General features: G+C 40.4%; 1 long non-coding RNA gene across 1 annotated transcript in view; it reads left to right on the top strand.

Annotated features, from left to right (window-relative positions):
* The window catches only part of LOC125292565, an 18,226-nt gene extending 17,259 nt beyond the window's left edge, over positions 1-967 (top strand). Inside the window, exons 2-3 of the long non-coding RNA XR_007193224.1 lie at positions 479-761; positions 867-967. This is a non-coding gene — a long non-coding RNA (uncharacterized LOC125292565). The remainder of the gene's footprint in view (positions 1-478; positions 762-866) is intronic.
* The last annotated feature ends 9,257 nt before the right edge of the window (positions 968-10,224 follow it).

Genomic DNA, 10,224 nt, shown 5'->3' on the forward strand with positions numbered 1-10,224 from the left:
GTTATTTGTTTGTCCTTGTGAGCGATGAGCATTTAGGTACTGTTTGTCTATGTACTGATATGTGAAGGCATGTATGGCCTATATTAGATTATCACTACCAAGATTACCTGTATCAAAACCCATTATACCCTATTTCATTAATACTTTTCTGTAAGGGAGGGAAGGGGGCGGGGGGTGGGAGTTGGGGGGAAACTGTTTCATTGTTAGTACCTTGTTTCACAAAATTAATCTTTGTATTAATTTCACTTCAGGGATGAGGTGTAATATGTATCTGTTATTCTCAAAATCCCACAAATAAATCATACAAAAAAAAAAAAAGATGATGTTGACAGTTGATGACTTGGCATAATACAGGAGGATGAAGAAAATGTCTGAGTCTTTTGCTCTGACTCTAACTGTCCTGATGTGAGGCATTTTAGTCTGGATGTAGTGCATGTAAATAATCACCCTAACATCTGTTTCTTCATGTTTTGAGCAGATCTCCGGGAGAAGTTCCTTCGACACAAATCCAGCATTACATTCTACCCTGTAGGCTTGACCAGCCTCTATGAAAATGACAGGCCTTTGGATGACATTTTCCATCATATCTTGGGAGCTCCAGTGATCCAGTAGTAAATGAATGAGTGCCTTCTTGTTTTCATCGTTTGTGAGAAAGGCATCTAATCAGCGGGGCGATGAACATTCAGCCCATTCACAATAAAACGTTCACCACAGCCTCTGCGATCTCTCTCAGCTGATTTTGGTGAATGAAGATGGTTCACGTAAGTGTCTGTGCTGAATATTGTTTCAGCTGATGCAGGTAGACTTGTGAATGTTCTCTCTGACTTGAGCCATTTCATAGCATAGTTGTTTTGTCTGTGTGGCAGCGGTTGCCTGGGATCTGTGACCTTGAAACACAAGAGAAACAGGTTCCTCCTCTAGGCCAATGTGCTCTCATTCAGGATGGAAATTCCTCATTGTACATGCGTGATGTACCCCAGACAATGAAGGCAATATCAGAGAGAACATTCACAAGTCTACCTGCATCAGCTGAAACAATATTCAGCACAGACACTTACGTGAACCGTCTTCATTCAAGAGAAATTAAAATAAAGAAGATGTGTGGGTCAAACCTTCGGATTCGTCAGGGTCTCTCAATTGACCTATCAACTTTCCCACCAGGGTCCTCAAACAGCACATCAAACGTACAAACTTTCAAGTGTGCATCTGGAAGAGGGCCCATGAGCATTACCCAGAGATCCCAAGTCCACTTAACCATGGGTTTCACATAAACACAGATACTGGGAAGCTTGAACCACTATGGTTTGAGGGTGATGTAATCCCAAAAGCTCTAATTGATGTCTTGGCAGAGGAGGACACGGATGAACATGACATGACTGATGAAATCCATACAAATGTGGATGAAGATGAGGAAGAGGATGATGATGATAATGATGATTATTAAATGATGATTGAAAGTTCTTATTCACATTCTACACTACTGCTGTCCAATACAAACCATTCCTTACATACATTTCTCATTTGATACATTCCTTTTGTGTGATAGTACCATGTGTTGCATCCTGTTCACAGTCCACCAATAGGTGGTAACATTAGTTATTTTTGGTAACATTAGTTATTTTTGATGCTATTCACTTCATACTTTCATTCATTTCATTCAGCCATTTTCAAGTCAAGGTCAAACACTTTAAAAATATGGTTTATGTGAAATTGATGTTCATAATCCCATATGAAATGGTAATGCCTGAAAGTGTCTGAATGCCGGCCAGGAGGCTAGTATTTTCGGATAGGCTACAGTGAATAGCTTTGGACATAACAGCTAGCAGCTGTCAGCTTGGACTTAAATTGAAGCTCATGAACTTGGGTAGTTTTCTATTTACATTTGAGGGACTAATGCATATCATAACAGAGTTGAAAATGATCAAATTTGAAGACAATTTGTCAGGCGGACAAGCATTTTTTGGGCTTTTTGGGTATGTTAAAGATGATATTTGACAGAAGAAAAGCACCAAGCCCTGAAACATTTTTCAAGTTGGTTCCCCTATGTGACAGGGTGATCCATGTAAATTTACAGGGTTCTAGGACCATTTTTGCAGTTGCAGTACCTTAATATTTACAGCTATATAATTTCGCCTGCAGATTTTCCTTAAATTATGGTTTTTTGGGCCCTGAGACCAAACGGGGCCGAGTTGGGAGTTGTCCCTATCAACTCGTTATGGCCCAGGGTATAGGCTAACAGGAAATCATAGTGAAAAAAACATAGCAAAAAACATCCTGAGGGGTATACGTGGCTCCCGGCCTATAAGTAGTTAGAGAGTAATTATCCCTTCTATCTGTGCAAATTAATATAAGCTTGGTTAGTAGCCTACATATTGTAGCGTCGTCGGTGGATGTACATGTCTGATGTTGAATGAGTGTTTCCCAGAATGCAGTGCGAGTGAATGCTATAATGTGTAATGTCGGTTATAATAGTTGTATTTGCGTTCACCGTGTTGTGTATTTGTTAGCGTGTTAGTCTCTTTGGTTGTACCTCATGTGTTATCCCCGTGTTGATGTGTGTGGTAAACCCTTATTGTGTGTTACATGTGCGGCTGAGACTACCCCTGTGTTGCCCTATGTAGTTATCTGAGTCTGTCTGTGTTTGCCTTGATACTTTTTCTAATAAATGACCGTCTTGGCCAAAGGTGATTCTTGTCTGTGGGTGAGATCGCTACATTGGTGTCAGAAGTGGGATGGGCCCCTCCAAGGGCGCAAAGATCCACGCCAGATCAAGATGGAGAAGAAGGCTGAAGACCAGACCAGTAAGATGGTGGCAAAACTCAGCTGTTCCAATTGTCCTTTTAAGGACTAGCCAGCTCGCTGAGCTCGCCACTGCGGAGGGTGGAGGACCTTCTGGCAGGCGACCAGCGGGGCCAGCGCTGGAGGAAGCGGCCCCGGCTGATGTCGCGGAAGTGTCCGCCTCCAAACGCCAAGACTTGCGAGCGAACAATTCACTCTGAAGGGAGCCTACAGCTGAACGTTAACCTTAACAGACAGTAACGGTTCTAGCTGTGACCCTGTTAGCTCAGGCTAAACACCAGTGTGGAGAAAACAACAATAATTCACTGTGTAAAAGGTAACGTTAACACAGATAAACCACCATGTGGAGACAACATACAATGAGCAAAATAGAATAACCCCCAAGCGCTTTCTGTTGGAGCTCGTTGGTGCACTTTGAATTCAGCTCTGTGAGCTGAAGGCAGGGTAGCAACCGCTACAATGCCCGTCCGACTCGCCGGTCGCTCGTGGCGGAGACCAAGTGTGTAAACTCAGCTCCTTGGGAGGTCGCAGGTCGGGTAGCTCCGGTGGGTCCAGCACCGGAGGTAAACAATTGAGTCCCTCTCCACAGCAGGAGATAACAGGCGTCGAGCTAAGGAGTTGAGGGCCTATGAAAAGCACACGTTCAATGGTCTCCCCAAAACCAGCTACTACCGCAAAGCACACCCTCTCTCTTCACACAACCCAGTCTCACTCCCAACTCGTCTGGCCTGACGCATGGTCAAGGGTCCTTGGCGTTAAATTCCAACGAGAAAGGTGTACCTTCTGCGTTGTTTTCCGACGTGGGGGTCCGTCAGATAGACATTCATGTTAATCCCTCATCGTCAAATATAGACGAAAGGAAATAAATGTCCATCAAAGGTGATGCCGTCACGTTAGACTAATGATTTGTTTGAAATGATCTAAAAACAAAAATCGCAGACCATCAGAGCCATAGGCTACCGGTTACTTTAGGTTACACTCCTCATTCATTCAACCCTGCTCAACTTTTGCCACTTGCTCCGCTGAACTCGCTCCTGAAGGTCACATTCGACCGTTTCTCGGAATCATACCAACGTCAGTGAATGAATAAGTCTGCACTGCTAACCTGTGGTAAAAAAGACTGGCGCAACTATACTGTCACGGAAAAAAAAATGTGTTGGTGGTGAAGAATGTGATTACATTCTACAGAACCAAACGTAAGTTAGTGTCTCTTTCTAGTTATTCAATCAAAGTGTCCTTCAAGTTAGTGAGGTGCAGTGGTAGCCTGCTAGCTAGTAACATCAGACCAGCATTGATCAACGTTGTCTTTGAGGGCTGCGTTTCACGAACCTGAGCTGATCGAAATGTCCTGGGTTGCGGGAGATGATGATACACTGTGAGTTTCCACTTCTTGTCCCTGCTCTGCCCTTTTTTTCTAAAGAAACTTCTAATATCCATTTGTCCTTCTGTACACTTATTTCGCTAAGGCTAGTTAGTAGCAGCACGAAACAGCAATGCGTAATAGCGTAGAGGAGAAGGTACTTGAAATTGCAACATTTTGCAACAAATGATTCTAAACCTACCCAGATCACGTCAGATTTTCTTGCGCTGCTGTTAATGCACACAATGGACACAAAACACAAAAGTCTCTTCTACAGGGCTATTTATTTCATTCACGATTAGAGTTTTTGTTGTTGTTGTTGTTGACGGCCCATAGAGCTATAGCCCCGAATGCCCAGGTCTAACGACGCGCCTGCTTCAAAGACCAAGGAGATGGTGGTGGATTTCCGCAGGTCTAAGCCCGCTCTGCTACCAGTCTCCATTGATGGGGTCAATGTGGAGGTGGTAAGCACCTATACATATCTGGGTCTCCACCTGGACAATAAACTGGACTGGTCAGCCAACACTGATGCACTCTACAAGAAAGGACAGAGCAGGCTGTACTTCCTGAGGAGGCTGCGGTCCTTCAATGTGTGCAGCAAGCTCCTCAGGATGTTCTACCAGTCTGTTGTGGCCAGCGCCCTCTTCTATGCAGTGGTATGCTGGGGAGGAAGCACAAAGAAGGATGCTGGGCGACTTGACAGGCTGGTAAGGAAGGCGAGCTCTGTAGTGGGAGCTGAACTGGAGTGCATCACTTCAATATCTGACAAAAGGACCCTAAACAAACTGATCAACATTGGACAATGAATGTCATCCGCTCTACAGCACTATCAAAAAGCAAAAGAGCTTGATCAGCTGGAGACTCGCTCACTGCCATGCACAACTGAAAGGCTGAGGAAGTCATTTGTTCCTAGGCCCATTGAACTGTTCAATGCCTCACTAAAGGGAAGAGGAGAGATAGACTTCTCTGCTTAGTCTGTCTGCCTCTCCACCCTCTCCATGTTTGAGTACTGACTGCCCACTACTGCTTTACTACTGTTTTACTACTGTTTTACTAATGTACACAGCCTAATGTTTTCACTACTGTTTTACTGCTACACTGTTTTTCATGCTATATTAGCACACATGATCAATGGCTGCGGTCAGGCTTCTGCTACAATACTGAATGAATGAATGGCTATAACCCTATTACCTCAACCTGTTCTTGCACTGAAATAGTTTTTTATTTTACCTTGTCTACATTATACTTTACTCTCCTATTTGTCCATATTATTTATGCTGGTCTCTAGACCTTACTCTTGCACTGTTGCACTGTTGGACTAATGTTGGACTACTTTTTGCACCTTCACCATGACACTCACTCTCTTGAGCACCTTGCCATGCACACATAACTAAAGGACTATGGTTGGACTACTTTTTCACGTTCACCATGACACTCACCACCTTTAGCACCTTACCAGTCCCGGCCCTGTCACTACAAGCGTCTTATGCTTGATCACCCTCAAGCACATTGGACTTTCTTAATTTAATTTATATAGTGTATTTAGTATTTAGTTTTGTTAGTTTTCTTATCTTTCTTATCTTCTACTGTCTTTATTGTACAGTGGAGTTTAATTATATGTTTATACTTATACTTATGTTTACCATTTCTGCTGTAAGTGCATGTTGTGTGTGATGTCTGTATGCTACTGAGACCCTTGAATTTCCCCATGGGGATCAATAAAGTATCTATCTGTCTATCTAATTACAGTTATACCCAGTGCCAGCCAGCCATGAACTACATGGGGAGCCTTTCATGCTGGCATCACCAGCATGACTACTCAAGTACTTGCTCCACTAATTAACTATACCACACCCATCCCTGAAGTCAGACAACTGCCAAAGACGTAGGCAAGGGCCAATTAAAAATGGGATGATTAATAAATCTTGTTTATTTTTGTACTGGAATCACGTCTGTCTTCACTTATGTTATCTGTGTGTCTTGTCAAGTATACTTGGGTTTACAACATATCTTGGTGTGAAAGGCCCCAAGTGGCGTAGTCGTACACGTATTTGGAGCCAAGACCTTATGATAGTCTTGGCTCTGTATCAAAATTAATTATCCAAATAGCTTCAGGCAGTCCAACTGAAATGTCAAATGAAACTTGGGCCTAACCCAACAGTTAAAAACAGCCCAAACAAGATTGTTGTAATTTCCCGAAACTCAATCTCAACAACAAGAGAAATTAAACTGCTCCAACTTGTCTTATAGATGTGGGAGTTGTGTAGCACATGTTAATGTAGTGAGTGTGTGGAGCGTGGGAACACTGAAATTAATTCAGTGATGAGCAAGTTTGCCTGTGCAAGTTCACAGAGCAAAAGGCACCGACAACGCCAACCAGTCCTATTGCCTCAATGCCAATCCTTAAAGGAAAATTCCAGTATTTAGCACTTTGAGTCCCTTTTCTGATTTGTTTTGGATGAACTAGAGTGGTGGACACCGAAATTTTGACAATTGGTCCTGTCTCGACTTTTCTGACTCGTTTTGAATCGCCTTTGACTAGTCAGAGTGGCTGCCTACAGGCATGCTCAAACATGTCCTAAAACAACCCGGGTCATTCCACATCAATTCAACCAGGGCCCACACACTTAGGTCTAAAAAAAATCTGAAAAAATTACCAGGTGTACCTATGTTACCCAGGAGACACACTGTAAAATGTATTTTATGTAAGATCAATACTTTCCAAGATACAGCCAGTTTTACGGGGGGAGGGGGGTGTCGATTTTGTTCGGCCTCTTTTTTTTTTGTCAAAGTTCACAAGCCCATAGAGCAAGAACTAAACCATGTAGGAGGCTCTGTTTAGGCCTTCAGAAGACCAATTTGTACTCAACAGGCTCTTAATTTATTTTCCTTATTGAGATAAGTAGAAACACTCTCACAAAAAGTAATCAACAAAAAATAAATTCCTTCAGGGTCTGAACAGCAGACCTCACAAGTCTGAAAAATCATTTTGGTTCTCATTTTCAGAGCATCCAAACACCTTGTGGGAATATACAAAGAATTTTTTAATATGTTTTTCTTTATTCTCCATGATCCCTTCTTTTTAAAAAACACCAATTTGACTTGTCTTATGCAAATCTTTCTTTTTTATTTTCCTCCCTGAACATGGTCAAAATGCCCCACAGGTCTGAGAATGCGTGCGCTACACAAGTAGTGCGAAGGACGGAAGATGATGAATAACTGAATAAAAAGGCCTAGCCTAAATGAATAAAGAGTAAGGCAAAACAAATAGCCTAGTAGCCTAATGAAACATAGGCCTACGGATTGATGCAGTATCTTTGCAACATTATTAAATTAATCTGTCACCATAGGCTATGCCTACGTTTGCAAAGAGGAGAACATTTTAATTTAATTCACAATGAAACGTTACATTTAATTTACATGTTAACAATGAGTAGTTTTGGTTGTTGTTGGTGCCGTTATTGCATCCCTTTATGAATGCAAATTTGTTCCCTCACATTGGAAGCTCCTGTTGTCAAGATAGGCTACATTTCAGAACATCATAGCGTGAAATGCCACAAAAAGCTGTTTGTGAATAGGTCTTAGTGAGTTTGGAGTCCTCTCGACTTCTTTTAAGCTGTCCCAGAGTTAGGTGCTACTTTTAGGTCTAAAATGCTTCGTGAATTACTTTTAGTGAAATTAAGTCCTAAAGTTAGGAGTGACACGCCCATTATTTTTAGGAGTTGCTCCTAAATTCGCCACTTAGGAGCTACTTTTAGCCTTAAAATTATTTGTGAATACGGCCCCTGAACTTTAGACAGGCCATTTTAGCACTCTTACAGTAACAGAAATATAGTTTAAATATGTGCAGAATTAATTTTTACATAGTTTTCTTGAAATATTCAAGGTCTTACAGCATTTCTGTATCATGTCTTAATAACATTTATTTTTTGCATGATAGAGTTTACACTTGCATTTATGAATGGAGCATTAAACTGTGCTCATAGACAATGGTATCAGAAGTTTTCCCAAGCCCATTTAATGATTTTCTTTACAGAAAAAGGTCTGGTTTTAATGCAGTGCCATCTGAGGTCTAAAAGACATTTTTTCAGCTCTGTCCCTTGTTTTAAATATTTCTCTGGATTCTCTGAATATTTTAATAATAGCATGTACTGTAGATGATGGAATCCCCAAATGTTCATGTTAAGAAACATTATTCTTATATTGTTTCATCATGTGCCCACACAGGTTTACACAGAGTGATGAATACCTCCACATCTTTACTTCTGAGACTCTTTTTTGTATACCTAATCATGATTCCAGTTCACCTAATTGGTTGTGAAGAGTTTCTCCTTTTGTTGACTTAATCATTACACCACTTTTCCACCCTTTTGTTGCCCGTCTCTACTTTTTTGAGACTTGTTGCTAGCATCAAATTTAAAATGTGCTTATATTTCCCGTGAAATAGTCAAATTCAACATTTGATATGTTGTCTATGTCCTTTTTGCAGAAATGTCTTAATAACATTTATTTTTTGCAGATGATTATATTGTGTTTTTATTTACATTTTACACGTCACAACTTTTTTGTAATTCGGGTTGTATAAATTTGTTGTCTTTTTATTAGTTTTCACCACGTATGTCTATGTGTGTGCTAAACATACTATAAACAGCCAGTATTAAGAATGTTCCATGTAGTCATTTAATCTGGGGGAGCTACGGTGACAATCAACATGTTATAAGGTGTCCTAGAAAGAGTCAGCCTTGGACTGTGTACATCAGTCAATAATGCTCCTTAGTGCCATCTAGTGGTACAGTAGAATAATTCAGAGCTGTTGAGAAAGCAGTCATTGGGGAGGCATTGCAGAACAATGTATAGGGATTTATTGCTATTGTGTGGTTTTGCTGTTATGGTGAGTTGAGCAACTAAAGAGTTGACAATGACGATTAATTAATATCACATTGAATAAAGCTATCTTTTGTTTCAGGTGAGAAGGGGAGGTGTCCATTGTATTGTTACGGAGAAATCAAGCTATACCAATGCAATTGATTAGCTTCTTTAGCTTTTTTCCCATTTACATGATCCCTGCTCTACAAAGGCTTCTATAGTGTAAGTGATGTTAACCATGTATATTAATAGTATACTATACTTGAATGTGTAAATTCAAAGACACAACTCCTAGAAGGTCCAGGGTCATATGGTGCATCAAAGAAATTGGAACTATGAAATGACACTTTGGGACAAACATTGTTTTTAATTATCATACCAAAATATTCATCCTAGTTGATCCAATGTCAAAACATTTCAACTGAAACTGAATATGCAATTTTAACTTTGGTCCAGTATACTGTACATTTACACATGGGTGCATTGATATGTGTGATGGGGATAAACAAACAAACTTAGAACAATACTGTAAATATGTAAGCTGATGTGTGAACAGCATTATGAGAGTCGTGCAATTACAGATTTTCTTCATAAATGCATTTTGAATGCAGTTTCAGAAAATGCATAAAGCCACCTTCTCAGCAAAGAAAAAATAAACCGAGAAAAGGTAATGTGAAATAAATATGTAACACAAAGTAAAGTACATAAATATCATGATGTACATTGCTGATACATTCAAAGAAAACATTTCCCAAAATGTTTGACTTGATTTAAATACTCACAACTCACAAAATCACTATCGTGGCCTGTAAACACAATATGTGCATCTTTTGAAAAGGCCTATAGAAGTTTTGGCTTCTATACATCTCGTATGTGAAAATCTATAATCTATAGGTTCACTTGATTACAGTCAAAAGGATGTGAGATGCATTGGAATGTCTGTTCAGCCATGTGTGTGTACAGTAAGTGAATAGAGGTGGTTATTATACTAGCATGTATTAGAGTAATGTCCACAGAGTGCAATGTGTCTATAAAGTTACAAACCCCTGTTCTACTCCAAAAGGAGGCGATGATGGTTCAGCAAATATTGACAGTTCATCAAGTGACAAAAAAGAGAATAAAGTCAAGCTGCACAGTCCTGTATGTACAATGTGTGGTACATTATCAGCATTTTGGTAAACATTCTTGACCTGAAAATG

This window comes from Alosa alosa, chromosome 3, assembly GCF_017589495.1.
Source record: "Alosa alosa isolate M-15738 ecotype Scorff River chromosome 3, AALO_Geno_1.1, whole genome shotgun sequence".
Lineage (NCBI taxonomy): Eukaryota > Metazoa > Chordata > Actinopteri > Clupeiformes > Clupeidae > Alosa > Alosa alosa.